This window comes from Cimex lectularius, unplaced genomic scaffold (assembly GCF_000648675.2).
Source record: "Cimex lectularius strain Harlan isolate CLEC.00 unplaced genomic scaffold, Clec_2.1 scaffold240, whole genome shotgun sequence".
NCBI lineage: Eukaryota > Metazoa > Arthropoda > Insecta > Hemiptera > Cimicidae > Cimex > Cimex lectularius.
The window spans coordinates 302,457-315,790 of NW_019392905.1; the positions used below are offsets into that span (position 1 = coordinate 302,457).

General features: G+C 33.5%; 1 protein-coding gene and 1 long non-coding RNA gene across 4 annotated transcripts in view; one reads left to right on the forward strand and one right to left on the reverse strand.

Moving 5' to 3' along the window:
- Nucleotides 1-13,334, forward strand: part of LOC106662624 — a 180,004-nt gene that overhangs the window by 84,953 nt on the left and 81,717 nt on the right. The window lies entirely within an intron of this gene.
- Nucleotides 8,318-11,055, reverse strand: LOC106662625. Of its 3 annotated transcripts, XR_001339930.1 has the most exons (4): nt 10,874-11,055; nt 10,659-10,799; nt 8,460-8,590; nt 8,318-8,400 (listed from the first exon to the last, which is right to left on the reverse strand). It is a non-coding gene; the product is annotated as an uncharacterized LOC106662625 (long non-coding RNA). The 3 variants fall into 3 exon arrangements; XR_001339929.2 differs by lacking the exons at nt 8,318-8,400; nt 8,460-8,590 and adding an exon at nt 9,796-10,304; XR_001339931.2 differs by lacking the exons at nt 8,318-8,400; nt 8,460-8,590 and adding an exon at nt 9,796-10,304 and having other exon boundaries at nt 10,659-10,704; nt 10,774-11,055.

The following is a 13,334-nucleotide window of genomic DNA, read 5'->3' on the forward strand; positions in this document are numbered from 1 at the left end:
TTTAGATCAAATTGACCTCAACAACAACTTTCTTACAAGCAACCAATTGGCGATACCTATTGTTAAATTTTTACGTTTATTCAACACGTAAAATTTTTTAGAAAATTAAAATTTAAAAAACGTAAGAGAGAAAGAGAGAGAGAGAGAGAGAGAGAGAGAGAGAGAGAGAGAGAGAGAGAGAGAGAGAGTTCTTATTGTGCTGTTAGATACTGTTGACTGAACTTAGAATAAATACATTAAAAGTTTTTCAAACATAGCAAATCTCTTCGGGCCTGTTGTTGCTGAATATTCAAATAATTCAGTAACGAACAACACCAAAACTTTTCGGTGTGATATCGATCGATCATATTTCTTAGACAGAGCCTCACCAATTGGCGAAATCAAAAATACATTTTTGTTCATTATCATTGAGAAAAAATTCATAGATAAATTCATCACTGGTGAAGAGTGATTACTTGCATCGAGTCTAGTTTTCGAATTACCGTTGCGAGAAAAACTACTGGCAAAAGTAGGACGACGGTTTAAATGTATCAACCTTAATTGAAAGAGCAGCTATTTCCTACAATTGTATGAATACAAACTTTCTCAATGCAACTTAGAGACAAAACTTAGAAAAAACTGTTAAAAATAACATTAAAAATCAATTTTCTTTGTCCAATTTTAGTTTCTAATATCAAAAATGCATGTATTCCCGATTACTAGTTGACAGTCTCAGTATAGATTGGAGGTCTTTGGGAATTTGGTGGAGGGTTCTTGGAGAGGTGTATAAAGGACATTGGATGTGGAATATTGTGTAGTAGATTTACAGATTGAACATATAGGTTTACAGGTTCTTTCAAGGAGGAAACTATGGGTGAGTCGGGAGTGGCCAATTCGAAGCAGGGTTAGGAGGGTTTATTCTTTTTACGAAGGTCTGGAAGAGACGCGATTTTCCTTACGTGATGACATTGTCAAAATACATCAAGAGGGGGCGTAAAACTCTGCATCCAATGGTTACCTAAATGCCAATTTATCTTACATTTATCTATCGAGGGAATTATGTAGTTGTTTAAAGGTTAACCGATGACAAAACCACCTGTGCTCGAGTGTTCAAAAACGAAATAAAGATGACAATTGCAACATGCAGATTTTATCGTGTATTGTAGTCAAATGTAAGAACATAATTTTTTTATTCATTTAATAACGCTGATTACATCCATTAATATTTCTTCGCGATCTGAAAACAGCAGAAAGGACATATTTAATCATTTTTAAAAAGATAGTTCCTACTCACATTAAGCTGTTTCGCTTCAATCCGCATTTCGAGCTCTTTAGCTCATCGTCAGGTTGAAGGTTACTATTGATAGGTTACCAGTTAAAATAATAAAAAAATTAACTTTAAAAGAACCAACAATAGGACTCAGCCACCCCACGATACATGAATCATTAAGTTTCCGTTGTTTGCCATACAGTGGTGAATTATCGGAAAAAGTTAGTAAAATTTTTAAACAAGAAAGTTTTAGAATAGCTTATAGAAGTACGGGTTCACTTAAAAACATCCTCTCAAAACCTAAAGACAAGGTAGACAACTTGGCAAAAAGCGGGGTTTACCAACTCAATTGTAATGATTGTGATATTAAATATATAGGACAAAGCGGTAGAGAAATAAAAACAAGAGTAAAAGAACACTTGCCTAAATCGAGCAAATTTTCGGAATTTAAGGACCATCTAAAAGAAACAAAACATAATTTCAATTCAAATTTAAATACAACAGTGTTACATAGTTTAAACAAAGGGGGAGAACTACATTGGTTTTTTAGAAATTTGAAATTAAAAAATGTAAAATTGAACATGGTGATAAATGCATTAATAATATAACAGATTTTGATCTACCTCCCATTTGAAATATGTATATAAATAATATTAAACTAATTATTTTAATTGTTATTATTTTTATAATATTTTAATAATATTAAAGTATTATTCTAATTTTGTTTAATATCTTTTATCTTTAATCACTCATTTACAATTAATTTCTTACAGTATTTTCTATTACAATAGTTATTTGTGTTATAATTCCCGCTTTTCGCACGTTCAAATTGAGCGCCATTAAAACCCAGCTCCTCATTGGAACGTCGCGTTGGCGGGGGTATCAGCGGGTTCACTTCTGCAATTCATGTAGAGCGACGTGTTTGTAGAAACCTTTCAACCCCCTTGCGAAACAACTTAATGTGAGTAGGAACCATCTTTTTAAAAAGGATTGAACTCCTGGACACTCACCCTATCATTTATAATTTCTAGGACATATTTATGTTGACTTTTAAACGTGAACGTAATTCAAAATACAGACTTTGATGGTTAATTTGTTTGAATTTTGAAACCAAACTGTTTGTACAAAATAAAAGCAACCGTAGATATTGTGATAAACGTTACGTTGAGTTATTACATATTAAAATTTCAGAATAAGGTCGAAGGACAAGATGGAAATTCTAGCAGAAGAGGACTTTGATAATTATAGCTAGTCCCCGTTACCTACCAGCAGCGTAATATATGCTGCTTCGCTCCGAGGCAAACTTTCCCGGATGCCAGTCGACAGTTTCCAAGGGGGAAGTTGATTTGCCAAAGAAGTAACTTCTTTTCGCCTGAAAGTTTTGTAATTGAGCACTGCTGTATGTAACAAGTTCGGCATGTCTTCTGCATAATTTCAAGATAATAAGATTTTAATTTTAGCCTTATTTCAACGGTTAGCCCTCTTTGCACGGATTTAAATCAAATTCTACGCCGTTTTCAATATGAATGGCGGAACCCTAACGATACGCGAAAGTAGGTGGTTCCAAATATGGTCCTTAATGACCAAAGAGACGAATTGATTACAGAAAAGCTCAATGTCAGCGTGGTATGTCAACCGGGCAGGACTTGGCTCACTTTATTTGTCCAATAGTCGAGATCCCGGGTGAGATAGGGGTTGTTAGAGAGGTTCCCTCGGCAGTGCATTTCAGAATCTATTAGACCTTTCTACTCACTCTCCCAAAGTATACTCCATATAAACTTGGCAACCTATCTTGTAATTTCTAGTTCTTACAATAAATTATTTATCCTACTGTTATTTGGTATCATCTAACCAACATTGTATTACTGTTGCTAAATACTAAATTGCTTTCCTTTTTTGATGATTTAAGGGTGAGATTGACCCAAAACATATTATAAACAATTATTGCTTTTGCTTCCTTAAAATATTTTAAGCTGTTATGCTTGGTATAGCGTTTTATTTATTGAATTTCATTGTCATTGCTTGAGAAGGCAACAGTCTGATCAAATTCTTTCAAAAACTTTTATCGACGAATTCTTTCTGATTTCATTGGGATATTGAAAAATATGAGAACTTTTGAAATCGCTCAAAACTAATAAAAAATTACCAAACATTATGCAAATGTTATGTTAAATATAAATATACAAATAATACATGTACAGATGTTATTATTTATGCATAATGTCATTTTAGGCCCTCTAGATCTATGATTTCCCTCCATCATACGTCACATCACCCAAATTCACAACATTCAACTTCCTTTCGCTTTTAGTCTTTGATGTCTGTGCTTTTTTGTTCAGATTCATGTCACAAGATTTTTGCTTTTTTCCTTTAATTATTGAAAGCTTTAGAACAAAATTTACAAAGTTTGAGAGGCATTCTCGGAGCCAACAAGGGGAAATATTACATCATTTGTTACGAAGGCTGCTTTTTGCTTTTTTGACCAAATTCATCAGACTTTCTTTTCACAACAAAATATAAACACAGAGACAAGTAGCTTGAGTACAACAACCTCTATAATCAATAAAATTAGCCCTGCTTTCTTTTAAACCCCAGAACCAGAAACCTTGATGGTTTTGAGCTATATTTATAAAGTACAGGTTGAAAACATAACTAACAAAACATTTAATAATTAATATTGTAAAAAAATTAATAATAATAAATTGAGACAGTAGCTTACGTGCGGTTGACCTTGTTTTCCAATTTCTGATTTCTCTAATAACCATTATATTTTTTCGAGTAATACCTTGCAAGGTAAACCTACGCAAATTAATTAAACATAACCTTCTAAGTTAATACAGGAGTTTAAGAAAGTAAAACAGTTTCAGCTGATTGAACTTGGCTTTATTGATTATATATTAAATCAAACTATAATTAACATTCTTTTGCTAACCAATTGACCTATTTGGGATGAACAATTAACGAAAAAACTTGTATAAACTAAGTAATTTTCCTTTACGAATCTTCTGTCTTTGAAACTCTCTCGTATGTGGTTTCATTTCATCACCAAATAAAATATTCCGTGTTTATATCATTTTTTGAAACAGGTTGTAGTACCTATGAATTAGAGTTAGCGTAGTTAATTAGCGAATTAGAACCATATAGACCTACGGAAGAAATAAATATTAGAGACAGCCAAGAATAAATCTTGTCCGATCCAAAAAGATCGAATTTCGTTCAATTTCTCTTAGCAAAGAAGAAAGAAAAAAGCGTTCAGCTACCGAATCGAACTGTCAACAAATTGTTCGTCAGTAAAGTTTCTCAATTTAACACATATACTATAAATATGTGATAAATCCTGTGTATTCAAATTATATGCACGTATCGAATCTATGCCACCTATGTCCATTGTAATGAAAACATACAAATAAAATTATGTATCTTGCAAAAAATTCATTTCTACAAGAAATTAGATGTTACCAGCAAATATATAGCCTGTAATCTTCTGGTAACTGAACATTTAACATATATCTTCCAAAGATGGCCGATTACTTCAGTTGAAGAAGTCATTGTATAAACAAGGAATTAATTCCAATGAAACTGTCCAAAATAAAGCATAAATGTGTGGTGATTTACGAACAGGGCACTCTCGACACGGCACGCCAGATTGGCACAATTACACAGAAGACAAACACTTTGAGCCCTGAAGATGATCTCAATAAAGATCGAAACGTTGGCACGATAAAGAAAATGTTTTTCTGAAACCTACATCACACCAGACCACATCTCATGATTTCTAAATAAATAAAGCATAAAGCAAATTAAATTTATTATTTTGTAGTAGTGAGTTGAAAGTTAAATCGGTAGAATATTTAATTTAGAATGTCGCTGGTGTTATACATGGGAACATAGGAATCTTTAAAAACTTTATTAAATAAATATTTGTTTTTTAATTGATAAAGGAGTAAAATAAAAAATGTACATTTCCAGCATGTTTACCTGCAAGGACAATAAACAAAACAACGTTTTACAGTTTAAAAATTAATTTATCCATATTATACTTTCAATTATTAATTACTGTGAGTTACATTTATTATGTTCAGTTTCTACTTCAACACTTAAAAAGAAATTTTTTATAATTTATAGACTTCTTTGTTGTTTGTGAATGTAATTGATTTAATGGGGGGGGGGTTAGAAGTATCAAAATTAACTTATGTTAGCCTTACCTTACAAATGATACAAACTCACATAAAACAGTAATTACCGTTAAGGGACATTAAAGGAAAAGCTACTATTCCGTTGACTGGGATTACTTTTCCTTTCCTGGAGAAAGGTGATCCATCTAATGATGACATCATTTATTCAACCAGTCCCTCTGGAGCACTACGGCCCTTTACGACAGATCCTCCACCTGTTTCTGAAATCTCTAATCTTATTTTACCTAGCTGGGAGATGAACGGTGACTTTTACCATTAGCCGCATGTGTCACCGCGTACAATCACAAAACAAAAACTATATTAAATAACCCAAATTTACTGATATCATTTAAATTATTATAATCGACAAACGATTATACCCGACAATAAATTCCTCCATTCTTCTCCCAGACCATCAGTTTGACTTCCGTCCCCAGCAAGTGTTGCGTTGTGGATCGCATATTCTCCCTTGAGCGCAAGGAATACTGTGTTGGGGACTTTATTGATGTGTCGCAAGCGTTTGACCGCGTGAAGCATGAAGGCCTCCTGAACAAATTAAAGCGCATCCTACCAAATACCCTCTAACTAATTCTTCGTTCCTACCCAACTGAACAATTCTTTAGAATCCGCCAAGGATCAGCCTACTCCGACTATTGTACTCTTGGAGCGGGAGTACCTCAGGGCAGTGTACTTGGAACGATCCTTTACCTCCTATGCACTGCGAATATCCCAAGTTCACCCTCAACCATCTTTGCATTCTTTGCTGACGACATGGCTGTGCTATCCTCTCATCCCGATCCCTCAACTCCTTCGGAGGAGCTCCAAGCACGTCTTAAAAATAGCCAAATGGCGCAAACATTGGAGTATAAGGCCTAATGAGAATAAAAGCATACATAATTCACCCTCCGAAAAAAAAAAACCTCTTAGAATATTCCTCACTAATACTCCCATCCCAAAAACAGACTGGGTCCGCTACCATTCAGACTCAAATCTAACCTAGAATCAACACACACATGACTAAAACGACAGACACTAAACCAACGTTTCGGCTTACTCTTCAAACTACTGTCACTCAAATCTAAAGTTTCAACGAAAAACAAACTAATTCTACAAGACAATACTAAAACTAATGTGGACGTACGGACTAGAATTTTGGGGCATCTCAAAGTCCAATCATAGTCAATGCTCCTTACTCCGTCTCTAACAACACCCTTCACAACGACCTAAAAATCCCTTTCCAAAACATTTTTCCCTTTCCACAATAAACTCTCCTCTCGCCCCAACCGAGCTGCCCAATCCTTATCCACTTCAAGAAACCACTTCTATAATCTCACAGACGAATGAAAAGGAGGTGGCCTCGCGGCCTGCTGAACGAGGTCCTCGCTTATAGCTGGGAGAAGAACAATGGTTGTTAACTCCCCACACGATATATGATCCATGCGAAATGTACATTTAACGAATTAGATCTCGTAAATAATGTTCAGATTGTAATAAATATATTAAATTTTTTAAAAAATTATAAAAGTACTAGTATATAGTACGAAAGTATAGTACTAAAACGCCTTTCCTGGGACGTTGTTATTTATTTATTTGTTTTTGTTTTGAATTACTTAATTTAAGTGCATTATCATTACACTTGCAAATGTATAAATAATTACGAACGGACCTATAGTAAGGTGAATCTCGATTTTTCAAATGCAAAATTCACTTATATTCCAAATTGGTCCAAATGCATGCAAAATCAATATCCAATTTCTTCCTGACTTTTGACATTGAATTCTCCGAAATTATTTTATTTTAAAATATAGGTTATTTTTAAAAAAAGTGAATGTTTCCGCCATTAAACGATATGCAAATTGAAGTCCCAACTTTCCGGTAAAGTAATAAATAATTACCATATCTGTTCCAAAAACGTTTTGCCATATCGATTTCTTTCTTTTAATTCATTAATTCGCCCGTAGAACAGTGTAATGCTGCGTTTTTTCGCCCACGATAATTAGTTTTATGTTTGAGAAATTTAAATTAATGAGGATGTTTTTTCTTTAAAACCTTGAAACCGACAGAAAGTAATAATATTTGAGTAGAAATAATAAACGACTGTTGCACAAGAATGCGCAAAGTTGCATTAGATAAAGTCAGCCACGAAAGTCCGATATATGGGGAAAGAAATTCCATTCCAGCCAACTAGGCCAAACTTATCGAATTCTATCGCTGATGGTATTTCCGAATTAAGCAAGAAGACGCCTATCCGGAACTCAAACCGGTCCAAGATGAAGTGCCACAAGTTAGTGTATTAGGCCCTGTTCTATTCCTTCAGTAGCGATCTACTACCAATTAAACCTTGAATCAATCCGAAAATTGAACAACTAAATTTACCGAATTGATAGATTGACGGAAAACTGGAAATTCATTACGCAGCCGACCTTAACATTTTGAAATCCCATACCCAAGCAAAACATTTGGGCATGACAATGTATGGGCGCTTACGTTAGAAAGTATACGTCAAAAAAGGGTGGTCAAAAATAACTGAAAATCCTACATACATTACTAGAAAATACTGGAGGGGAGAAACTTTCCATTCCTCATTGAAAATAAGCTCTTATTCCCATGTTATATTATCACACAGTCGATAAAGCCTGGTGCATAATAAATTACATTATCCACGGTGACATCGAAATGAAAACAGCAGAGAAAATGATCTATAATGTCGAACTTTGTTTATTGATAGTAAACTTTAAACCCCATATGGCATTATATATAAGTAAATGTATTGTAAATTAAAAATTCATTTGAAACACTACTACCCGTTTTTAAAAGTCTTTATGATTATAATAAAAGAGTTAATAATTAATAATTAAAATTGATAACACTGGGAGATTGGTGGGTGCTGCGTCCAAGAAAGCACTTTGGTTGCTTAAAAATGTAAAATTTTACTACGTTTCGAGCCTCTTTGAGCCTTTTTCATTCTGAAACATTCTGAAAACATTGCCTGAGTAAAACAATCCTGATCACATAAAAAATAAAAAATCATTCACTTGATATGACGATAATGGCAAATAACAAATTGAAATTCTAAAATATTCTGTTGGCCGGATTGTTGACGGATTGCCAGTTGTTTGATCAATCTTGATGGAGGTCCGCTTGTCCTTGTTGCTTGCTTGTTTTCCTACACGTCAACATCAATTGTTGGCCAAGATAAATTAGACGACAACGAACACAGTCTCAACAGTATATTACTTTGAAAACGCTCTTTATTTAACATTAGTGATGTTATTAATCGTTTATCGTTTTATCTAAAAAAAATTGTATCATATTATGTGCAAAATGATTAGACTAATTTTCTAAAAGGACCATTCGTTGGCTTCACGAGGAATATATTTCTTCTATCAGTATTTTTTCTAAAATTGAAAGGGTGGGTCATGTTTGATCTAGTTTACTGTAAATTACTCTCGTAATTGTATTATATTTCAACTCATAGACTTCGTTATTGTAACGATGTTTATATTTTATTTAAACAAGGGGAATATTTTTCTGGAAAGGTCGACGAAGACCCTGAGTGTTTTCTTTCCAATTTGGTTTATCTATGTTTTCTATGTAGTGATTAGTTCAGAGTATCTGTAGTTTTAAAAATTAAAAATCCAGTTTTTACAGCAAATAATAAAACCACCAACATGACAACAATCATAAACAACGTGTTATTATCACAAGTAACATCCATAAAAGAATTCGCCCATTTGCCTAGCCATTATAACCTTGATGGTGCATAATTTTACCGTAGCAGTACTTTAATATGACTCCACTTCAAGCTTTTTTCATGCGCTAACTATGAAATTATTAAAATATAGATCAACGGTAGTGCTAAACTTACACGTATTAAAATAAACTTTTTTACGTTAAATTTTTTTTAACTTTCTAATTTTTAATATTGTAGCCCGAAAATAAATATATTGGAATTTTTTTTTTGGCGAGTCAAATTTTTTGGCAAACATTGCTGCAATTTTATCAAAATTAAAAAAGTTAAGTGTACGAATTTCTTTAGGTTTATGAAGAAAAACCGTCTTCAATTAAATTAAGTTTGAAAAGCGATTATGTAATGCGAATACATATGACTTTTGTTCTAACTTAATCAGTTTAACTGTACACGGCAGCCATTCATAAACCCCTGAGGAGAGTTAGAAAACTAAATTTGTTCCTTTAAATTTATGGCTTAACTGTTGAAAGACACTTAAGCGAAACATGAAGGAAGATTCGGTAAATGCTTCCGCTGGAATGGTCTAACCATAATTACATTTAGTCAAAATGACAGTTCTATAAAATGAATTCAAAATATGATAATTTTCGAATACATTTTGAACTAATGCTCGTGTTTATTTCTATTTCCTTCGAATCATGTTTTCCCCGTGTTATTCTTTTTTTGTTATCCTTCTTGAAGAACCTAATTGTATCGCGATTGGTTCAGTATGAGTAGGCGGCTTTTGTGCATGATTCACCATGTCGTGTGCAGGTAACTCGTGTCTATCAGCTGTCTCGTGTGTGTTTCCGTTCGTAAGCTTTAGTTGTCAGTGTGTGACACAGATCGAGATGATCCAACAGGCACTGTTTGCCACGATTCGGTCGGTCGATTTTTCCATTGTGGTTTTATATATAACAGGCGACTCGGGGGTGATCCGTTGCGGTGAGAATTACCAAAATTGATAGAGCCAAGGGTATAAATGGCCGGAGTTTCGCAAGATAAATTCTCAAACGTTTAACACCACTGTCATTAGCTACGACCACAATTGGCCATCTCTGATTATGCAGATCTCCGTCCCATCCATTAATCATTTAAGTCTTGCTTTAAATCTGAAGAAATACATTTATCTCCCAAGTTTGTACATCTCCTGATAAATAACACCAATCAGTATAAATGCACCTTAAATTCGATTTGCATAAAACCAATACACCAGCATCCTTTAGATTTCAATTTTTTTTCTGAAATCCATTTAAACTACTAGCACAGTATAATGTTTTTGCATAATGTAAGGAATTATATATTTTGTACGAAATAGAAAATAAAACGAGTAGTAGATCAGTAGTACCAATTATTATTGCTTGAGGAAAAACGGAAAGATTTAATTGATTCGGATCTACTTTAAAGATTTTTATCTACCAAACTCATTTAAAAAATTTTAAATGTTTAGTCAACGTGTTTCAAATATGAATAAAAGCAAAAGAATTCGTAAAATTTAACTCACGCGAAAGGCGCGTTCTTTTCTGTACAGCATTTCCTTGACATCCCTCCTAACAATAAAAACCATTCCGTATGATAGAAAAATTGATTATAACAGGAATTTTAGGAATTCATATCACCTGACGAAGAGCCCAAGAATAGCCTCCTTCAAAGAAAGGATAATTATTTGACTTATGATAACACCACGTTATCAGATGAAAACTATGAAAATCAAATCACCTCAGAAGGCTCTGAATTTGTGCCATTCAAAACTTGAAAATTTTCAAACAGACTCGGTCTAAAAGGTTTTTTGTTCAGAGAAAACTGCTGCATCCTTCACATTCTCTAGACAAGTAGCTGATAGATTATTAATTTTTCCAAGTTGTTTACATTTACATGAGGCAGAAAAATTTGGAAATCGACAGTCATGAATGAATATTTTAACTAAATAAAAACATTTGTTTTAATAGCAAAGTTTCTACTTTATTCAATTTTTGGTCATTAAAACCAATGAAATATAGGTAATATTTTTTCTAATTCTCACTTCAAACGCAATTATACAAAAATTAATGTGTTTTTTTTGCGTCACATCAAATACGGTAGTGCATGTTTTCACATAAAAAAAACTTTATAGTTAGAAAAATCTTAACTACCATCCCCAATTTTAGAATTGGGTCAAAAACTAGTCCACGATTGTATTGGCTACGATACATATCCCCTGGTTGGGTTTGTCCAAGGATAACTGAATATTTAACATCTTGCATTGTCCAGTGAGTTCATTGTTCAAGGAGGTAAATCATACACAGGGTCTGCTCCACACGCCTCTCTTCTGTGCCGAGCTTTTGCTCGCGAGGAATTTATCATTGCCCAGAATAAATAAATTAGAAACGAACCGTCTCAAACACCCGGTCACATAATGGTCTTCTTAGCGTAATCAGATGACCCCGAGGAAAATTGCTCTCTTTATACGCGGTTATTGTGTATCTGCCCGCAGTGAAAATGCAAACGCTTTTAATTTCAAAAGAAGGATAAATTTGTTTGGGTTTTTTTTATTTAGACGGTTTATTTTGTAATTGTTTTCCTGCTTTAGATTAATCTAGAAAACTCGTTTGGTAATAAAACCGAGGAAAACAGTTAACTAAAGATAACCATTTAACTGTAATCATCTCATTAAAATAAAGGAACATGAAATGACCATGAACCCGTAGAAAAACTCTATAATGAAAAACAAAATTACAACATGGTTTACATACAGACGTTATCAACCAGGATCATTTCTTTATTTACTTTTCAATTCAATTAAAGTAAAAATAAATTAAGATCATAAAACCAATCATATTTTCAAAAAAGCAATGATAAATAAATATGAGTCACAATAATAAACTTTTGACAAATAAAAATTCATGTAAAATAACTTGGAGAAGATTAGTTTTTGTTCAAATTCACCTCTTCAATATGCAAAATAAGTACTCAACGGTATTTTCGGCAAATTGATGAACCGTTGCCGGTATTAAATTTAGACCGTAACATTTAGCCAAACCTAAACGGGTGAGATCAGAGATCAAATTTGCTTAAACAACTAGTTCGAAGAGATCGATTCGGTTATAAATAAATATTCAAATTCAATGTAAAATTTAAAACCTAACGATCTCTGAATAATTAATGACTTGGTGACTTACATATATTTAAGTTTTTAGTTGAGACGATAGCTCAAGTGGTAGAGCAGCGGCGTATCAAGCCTAAGATCGTGGGCTCGAATCCCGCTCGTGCCATTGACTTTTTTATCTCAACTAAAAACCTTAATTAATTGTATAATAATAATCTTTATTTAGTGACAAAAAAAGTTGGACAAAGTAAAATGACATAAAAATTAGCAGGGTAGAAACCGTTTGCCAGTAAAAAAAACAATCTAGAAATATAAAAAAGTAAAAATTGAACGTTGACTTTTTTATCTCAACTAAAAACCTTAATTAATTGTAGGATATTAATTGGTCAAGCGGACCACGGAACTAGTGAAATTATTATTATATTTCACGATTACATTTTGTCAAGCTAATCTAAAGTAATAAATCTAATCTGTATTGCCCAGTAGATAACCTGTATTTAATGCACAGGAATTTCGTTTTATATGAAAAATTTTAGTGTCTAAAAATTATATGTTTTAATTTTTTTAACGGGGTTTGCAAATAGCAACTGTCATATAAATCTCACGGTTTCAGTTTGCAGTTGAGATTTGAACCCGACACCCCTACAGAGATTAGTCGCCGGAACGTGCAAACGGTCTATCCCCTGGGGCCACCGATTTTATTTAGACTTTTGGGAAATAAAAATTGAACGCATACTCTTTCTAGATATGTAGGTGACCCGTTATCAATACGCTTCTCAGGCTGTTATGAAATGAAGGTCCAATCTTTATCAACTTCTGTAATCAAACTTACGTTCATTGTCTCGAACATCAAAAGAAATAATATGTCAAGAATTCGAGAGGATTCGATTCTCAGGCCAGGGAGGAAATCAATGTTCATTATCGAAATTTTGACCTGTATTCACAACTTTCTTGGCCCAACGTCACATGATAAAGGCCATTCAAGTACAAGTCACACGCTGGTGTGTAAACGGTTGTGGATGCCGCCTAAACTGGATTCAAAGCACGTTCCCAAGACAGAGCCGCACCTGAAATTTCCAGTTCCGCCATTGGTGG